We start from the raw sequence: 8,549 nt of genomic DNA on the forward strand, positions 1-8,549 counted from the left end.
AAAAATGAAATAGCAAGCTTGGGAAATAGAGTTGACCAAATGGAGGAAAGCATCAGTGAAATCGAAGACAGAAATATAGAAATAAATCTGAAGGAAGAAGAGAGAAACCGAAGAATGAAAAATAATGAAAGAGAAATACAAGAACTGGCTGGTACCATCAGGAGAGGAAACATAAGAGTAATGGGCATTACTGAAGCCAAGGAAAAAGAGCAGGGCCTAGAAAGCATTTTCAGACAAATAGTGGACGAGAATTTCCCAAATCTAAGAAATGAGTTGGATCTTGGAATTCAAGAAGTGAATTCCAATTATCTCAACCCAAAAAGGCCTTCACAAAGATACATTGTATTAAGTTATCAAAGATCAATGACAAAGATAGAATTCTCAGGGCAGCCAGGGAGAAGAAAATGGTAACGTATAAAGGAAAACCCATTAGATTATCATCAGGCATCTCAGCACAGACCTTACAAGTAAGAAAGAAATGGAATCAAATATTCAAACTATTAAATGAAAGGAGCTACCAGCCCAGAATAATGTATCCAGAGAAGCTCTCCTTTAGATATTAAGGAGAAATTAAGATCTTTTCAGACATATAAAAATTGAGAGAATTTTCCACTATGAGGCCTGCACTACAAGAAATTCTGAAAGGGGTTAGCTCACCTAAAACAAAATAACAACCAAAAAAAATACATAATTAAGACTAAGGTGACTATCAGGCAAATAGAAGCAGATGAGTGCAACCCGTACTAAGAACAGGGCATTATAAGTTTAAATAATAAGAAGGAATTGCTAGAGAAAGATAGTAATGAACGTTCAGCATACATAGAAAGAAATTGAGATAACAATGACTGAAAAGGGGAGGATTCAAAGATCTAAATTTGTGAAAGGAAATAGAGATATGGCACACACAGAAGAAAATGGATGACTGTATGTGTGTGTGTGTGTGTGTGTGTATCTTTTTCATACTTTTAATGGTGACCACACACCATAGAGTCAGAACTGAAGTATATAACATAAAACAAGAAGAATCAGAGGCAAAACTCACAAAAGCCAACCAAAACAAAGAAAACAGAAACACAAGGACAAGGAAGCAGCGGAAACACTGAGCTACCAGAAAACAAAACATAAAATGGCTATAAGAAGACCTTATATTTCAATAATCACCCTAAATGTAAATGAACGGAACTCACCAGTAAAAAAGCACAGAGTTGCAGAATAGATTAAAAAAAAAAAAAAAAAGACCCACCCATATGATGCATCCCGGAAACCCAGCTCCAAAGACAAATATAGACTCAAAGTGAAAGGGTAGAAAACGATATTTCCAGCAAATGGCATTCGGAGAAAAGTGGGAGTAGTGGTATTAATAGACTTCAAAATAAAAGCGGTAAATGAAGATACTGAGGGACACTTCATAATGATAAAGGGAATCATGCACCAAGAAGACATAACACTTATTAATATCTATGTTCCAAATCAGGGAGCCCCAAAATATGTAAAGCAATTACTAACAGAACTAAAGGGAGAAACAAACCAAAACACTATCGCAGGAGGGGACCTAAATACCCCACTGTCAGATATGGACAGATCATCCAAACAGAAAATCAATAAGGAAATAACATCCTTAAATGACACATTAGACCAACTGGACATAATTGACATATACAGAGCCTTCCATCCCAAAACAGCTGCTTATACATTCTTCTCTAGTGCACATGGAATATTATCAAGAATCAACCACATACTGCGGTACAGAAATAGCCTCAACAAATAAAATAGGGTTGAAATCATACCAACTATATTCTCTGACCATAATGCTTTGAAACTAGAGATCAACTGTAGAAAGAAATCAGGAAGAACCACAAATATATGAAGATTAAACAACATGCTACTGAAGAATAACTGAGTCAGGGAAGAAATAAAAAGAGAGATCAAGAGATACATAGAAACAAATGAAAATGATAGTACAACATATCAAAACCTTTGGGACATGGCAAAAGCAGTCAAAAGAAGAAAGTTCATATTATTACAGGCCTATCTCCAAAAACAAGAATGAGCCCAAATAAACAACCTAATGCTTCATCTTAAAAAAACTAGAAAAAGAAGAACAATTAAGTTTAAAGTCAGCAGAAGAAAGAAATAGTCAAAATTAGAGCAGAAATAAATGAAATTGAAAACAGAAAAACAATAGAAAAAATAAATGCAGCAAAGAGGTGGTTCTTTTAAGATTAATAAAACTGACAGACCCCTGGCTAGATTCATTAAAGAAAAAAGAGAAAGGACACAAATAAACAAAATCAGAGACGAAAGAGGGGAAATTATGACTGACATCGCAGAAATACAAAGGATCTTGCAAGAATACTATGAAAAAATATATAACGCCAAATTTAATAACCTAGAAGAAATAGATCAATACTTAGAAAAATACAATCTTCCTAGACTGAATCAAGAAGATCTGGAAAATCTAAATAGACCAATCAGCAGTATGGAAACTGAAAGATCATCAAAATTCTACTAAAAAGTAAAAGTACATGACCAGATGCCTTCACCGGTGAATTGTACCAAACATTCAAAGAAGATCGAATATGTATTCTCCTCAAACTCTTCCAAAACAATCAAAGAGGAGGTAATACTTCCCAACTCATTCCGTGAGGCCAATATTACTCTAATACCAAACCTGGTAAAGACAACACAAAAAAGACAACACAAAAAAAGAAAACAACAGACCAATATCTCTCATGAACACAGATGCAAATATCCTAAATAAGATACTAGTGAACCGAATACAGCAACATATTAAAAAGATTATACACCATGATCAAGTGGGCTTCATCCCAAGGGAACAGGAATGGTTCAACATACACAAATCAATTAATGCGATACACCACATAAACAAATTAAAAAATAAGAATCATATGATCATATCAATAGATGCAGAAAAAGCCTTCAACAAGATACAGCATCCATTTATGATCAAAACACTTCACAAAATTGGTATAGAAGAAAAGTACCTTAACATGATAAAGGCCATTTATGACAAACCCTCAGCCAACATTATACTTAATGGTGAAAAACTACAAATCTTCCCTCTAAGATCAGAAACAAGGCAAGGCTGTCCACTATTGCCACTGCTATTCAATATAACATTGGAGGTCCTAGCGAGTGCAGTCAGGCCAGAGAAAGATATAAAAGGCATCCAAATAGAAAATGAAGAGGTCAAACTGTCACTATTTGTGGATGACATGATTCTCTATATAGAAAACCCTAAAGACTCCACAAGATCACTACTAGAAACAATAAGCAAATACAGTAATCAACGTTCAAAATCAATACAAAATCAACGTTCAAAAATCCATAGTGTTCCTATACTCTAATAATGAAGCATCAGAAAAAGAAGTGGAAAAAAGAATGCCTTTTGCTATTGCAATAAAAAGGTTTAAATACCTAGGAATAAATTGAACGAAACATGTGAAGGACCCACATAATGAAACTACAAAACCCTATTAAAAGAACTCGAAGAAGATACAAAGAATTGGAAAGATATTCCATGTTCTTGGATTGGATGAATCAACATAGTTAAAATGACCATATTACCTAAAGTATTCTACAGATTTAATGCAATTCCCATCAAAGAAATAGAACAAAAATCTTCAGATTTGTATGGAAGCACAAAAAAACCCCAACTGCCAAAGCCATACTGAGAAAAAAGAATGAGGCTGAAGGCATCACTCTGCCCGACTTCAAATTATACTACAAAGCGACTGTAATCAAAACGGCATGGTATTGGCAGCAAAACAGACACATGGACCAGTGGAACAGAATCGAGAGTCCAGAAGTAAAGCCGTATTTATATGTACAAAAAATTTTCAACAAAAAAGCCAAAAACATACAGTGGAGAAATGAAAGCCTATTCAATAAATGGTGCTCAGAAAATTGAAAGACCACCTGCAAAAGAATGAAATTAGACTATTGTCTATCACCGCACACCAAAATTAACTCAAAATGGATTAAGGACCTTAATATAAGACCTGAAACAATAAAATGCATAGAAGAAACATAAGAACTAAACTCAAGGACCTTGGACTTAAAGAGGATTTTATGAATTTGACCTCAAAGGCAAGAGAAGTAAAAGCTAAAATAAATGAATAGGACTACATCAAACTAAAATCTTCTGCTCAGCAAAAGAAACTGTCAACAAGGTAAAGAGACAACCATCCGAATGGAAAAAAATATATTTGCAAGCAATGCCTCCGATAAGGGCCCAATATCCAAAATATACAAAGAACTCATTCGACTCAATAACAACAACAAAAAAAATGATCCAATCAAAAAATGGGCAGAAGACCTGAACAGACACCTCTCCCTACAGGACATACAAATGGCCTACAAATATATGAAAAGATGCTCAACATCGCTAGCTATTAGGGAAATGCAAATCAAAACCACAATGAGATAGCATCTCACACCTGTTAGAATAGCTGTAATCAACAGGGCAAGTAATTACAAATGTCGGAGAGGATGCAGAGGAAAAGGACCCCTCATACACTGCTGGTGGGACTGCAAATTGGTACAGCCACTATGGAAAACAGTATGGAGGCTTCTCAAAAACAGTATGGAGATTGATCTACCATATGATCCAGCAATCCCTCTACTGGGTATTTACCCCAAAGTCTTAAAAACCCACATCTGAAATGATATTTGCACACCAATGTTCATAGCAGCATTATTCACAGTGGCCAGGACATGGAAGCAACTGAAGTGTCCTACAATAGATGATTGGATAAAAAAGCGATGGTACATATATACAGTGGAATATTACTCAGCCTTAATAAGAGGAGATGAAATACTGCCATTTGAGACAACATGGATGGGCATCAAGATAATCATGCTAAGTGAAATAAGCCAGACTGAAAAAATCAAAAATCACATGATATTACTTACATGTGGGATATAAACCTAAGAGCAACAAATGAACAGAACAAACAGAGTCTCAGGGACATGGACGACGTACTAGTGGTTAACAGAGAGTAGGGGGTAGGGGAGGAGGGGAGAGGTAGATGGGGTTAAGGGGTCATATAAAGGAGGTTAGAGGGAGGGTGAAGTTGGCAAAGGGAATCAAATATATGGTAGCTGAAGGAAACTGGACTCTTGGTGGTAATCACATAATAGAATATATAGATGTCAAATTATAAGGTACACCAGAAAATTATATAATTGTATTAACCAATGTTAATCCAATACACTTAATTATAAATTTTTAAAAAATAAATAAAATGTATTTAAATGTGAAAATAAAAAACAATAGCCAAGATATGGAAGCAACCAAGGTGTCCATTGATAGATAAATGGATAAAGATGCGGTAAATATATACGATGGAATATCACTCAGCAATAAAAATGAGAGAAATTTATCCATTTGTGGCAACATGGATGGGCCTAGAGGATACACAGAGAAAGACAAATATTGTATGATTTTTCCTATATGTAAAATCTAAAAAAGCAAACCAAATGAATAAACAAAACAAAATAAAAACAGACTCAGAAATAGAGAAGAAACTGATGGTTGACAGAGAGGAAGGATATAGGGGATAAGTGAAAAAGGTGAATGTGAATTAAAGAAAAGAAAAAAGGAAAAGTGCTTTGACTTTTTAGCAACCTATTAATATGAGAAAATTAAAAAAAACATTACTTTTATTTAAAAAAAACTATTTCATAGCCTCTCATTATCGAGGTTACTAAGCTTTTTAGAACAATGGTTTATTGATTGTTAAATAAGCAAACGAATAAATAAACTGTGCCAAAGAGAAGGGGGATTAGGGAGAAAGCTGAAAAAGGTGAAGGGATGTAGAAGTACAAATAAGTAGTTACAAAACAGTCACGGGGATGTGGAGTACACCATAGGAAATATAGTCAGTAATATTGTAATAGCTATGTATAGAGTCAGATGGGTACTAGAGTAATTGGGGGGGCGTGTCACTTCATAAATTATATAAATGCCCAACCATTGTGCTGTATATCTAAAACTAGTTTTTTTTAAGTGTGTGTGCATGTCTGTGTTAGAACAGTGCCTGAAACAGAATAAGCACGATATAAGTGTTTACTCTTGCTGCAGGTGGTAGTGCTATCATTCTTGACATGTACTTAATGTCTAATGTCTTTATCACAACTTTGGCTAACCTTGAAGGGCAAGAAAGATGATTAGATCATCATGAGGGAAAGAAGTTTGTTTGATTTCTCTCAGAGTAGACAGGTACAATTTGTATGTCTGACAGCAAAGGCATCATGCCACCATCTCAGCCTTTTCATGGGCCACACTTTGTTAGAGGAAAGCACAACCATGCCAGCCACTGCAAGACAAATAACTAGCAATCTCTGTGCATACAGTTAACGTTGGATGGCTTCTCCTACCCTTCCCGTGCCTCCCCTACGCCTACAACTCAGAAGCTCCAAAGTGCTTACCACCCCCATTCAAATCATCCTGAAAGTTTTAGCCTATTGGCTGGAGTTACTTCAAATGGTCAAATAGAGATTTGGAGTGGTATTCAGAAACCTCTTTCAAATCTCTGTGCTTCCAGAAATTCTACTTGATGGCTTGAACTTGTAGGGTGTTGGAGCAGGAGGAAGGAGGTACCTTTGACAATTAGTACTTCTCATGCTGAGGAACAGGAGAAAGAAGGACTCCAGACTATAAGGTAAATTGCTATTAATCTGACCTTTGGTGTCAGGTTACTAATCTATAATTACCCAAACTATATCAAGCTATAAGTTTTTTTAAAAAAAGATTAATGGTCATAAACAGCCTTTCTCTGGCTTTCACAGAAACCTGGGTCCTCCATTTATTTCTCACACTCCCCAGTGGTTGTCTCAATCCACTTCTCCACCTATGGATTTTCAAGGTCTCCACTGCCTATAGAAATCTCATCACAGGCACCTCATCAGTACTACCAGCGCTCACCATGAAAGATGAGGACATTAAATTTTGGACCAAGAATACTGCTGCCCTCTGTTCCCAAAGCTTTCAGAACCACATCAAGCCACATATACTGCCTTGTGATACTCTTGAAACAAAATGGCACTAGGTGCTACTGCTATGCTAATTACTGGAGGCTGGGTAGCACCTGCAGCTATGTGCTGCCTCTGGCAACACTGAGGTGCTATAGCTCTCCAAGTGCCAAAGCTGAGTTCTATTCCCTGGAAACTCCATGTGCCTTTGGCTATGGTCAACACCTTTGGCTATGCTCTGAACTCTCATTTGAGTAGACATAAAAACTATGCCACCTTACCTCCCTTCCAATGTGTCACAGAGATCTTTAGAGAAACTACTGTTTTTCCTGCATGCATTTTGTTTTTACTTTCAGCATCCCTCAAACTTTGTTTAGACACAAATCCAGGGAAGTTAGGTTAAATCTAGATGGCAGGCAATAAGCTGTATTCAGATTTGCCCCAACCCTCTAACAACTAAGGCTCTGTTATTAGACCTGGCATGTATACATGGCACTTTTTCTCAGGAGCCTCCTTGGTAGCCCATGGGAGAGTGAGTGGAGAGCCTCTTCACAGCCTGCTCAAAGATATCTGAATCCTAGTGGAGAACCTAGCTTAGATTTTCACTAGGCTCTCTCCTACAAGACATTTTATTCTCAGGTCATCAATCTTGCAAACCAATCCAAAAGATCATAGGAAGATGCATTGAACTAGGCATTCAAATTTCAGTTCTATCATTTATCATCCATGTGAGCCCCATTTAACTTCAATCTACTGGAATAATAACCTCCCTGACTACCCCCAGGTTTGTTCATTTAAGAAGTATATATTGAGTTTCTTTCTAAAACATAGAAGACACAATGTCAGCCTTGTTAGAGATACAAAGAAAAATCATAGATTTCGCTAGCTAACAGGAACAAACATAATATTTTGGAGAAAATATTAATTGAGTTATTTTTTGTACAACTCAGTAAGTTTTTTTTCTATTATAGTCAGTATGCAAAATATTAGTTTCGGTTGTACAGCATAGTGATTAAAGATCTATATAATTCACAAAGTGATCACCCCACTAAATCTAGCACTCCTCCTCCCCCTTACATATTTTTACAACATTGTTAACTATTTTCCTTATGCTATACTTTATATCTCCATGACTATTTTGTATCCATCCATTTGTACTTCTTAATCTCTTTATCTTTTTCACAGTCTGCCCAACACCCACTCCCATCTAGTAGCCCTCAAAATATTCTCTATATCTATGAGTTTAATTCCATTTTTGTTGCTCTTTTGTTTATTTTGTTCTTTAGATTCCACATGTACATGAAATCATGTGGTATTTGTCTTTCTTTATCTGACTTACTTCATTCAGTGCAATACCCTCTAAGTCCATCAAAGCAATATCTTTTTCCATCCCCTTCCTTTTAGTCTGTATGTGTCTGTTAATCTGAAGTAAGTCTCTTGTAGGCAGCATATGTAAAGGTCTGGTTTTCTTATCCATTCAGCCACCCTATCTCTGGTTGGAGCACTTAATTCGTTTCTATTTGAGGTACTTGCTGATAGGAATGTAGTTATTA

The sequence above is a fragment of the Pteropus vampyrus genome, unplaced genomic scaffold (genome assembly GCF_000151845.1).
Source record: "Pteropus vampyrus isolate Shadow unplaced genomic scaffold, Pvam_2.0 Scaffold335, whole genome shotgun sequence".
NCBI classification, from domain to species: Eukaryota; Metazoa; Chordata; class Mammalia; order Chiroptera; family Pteropodidae; genus Pteropus; species Pteropus vampyrus.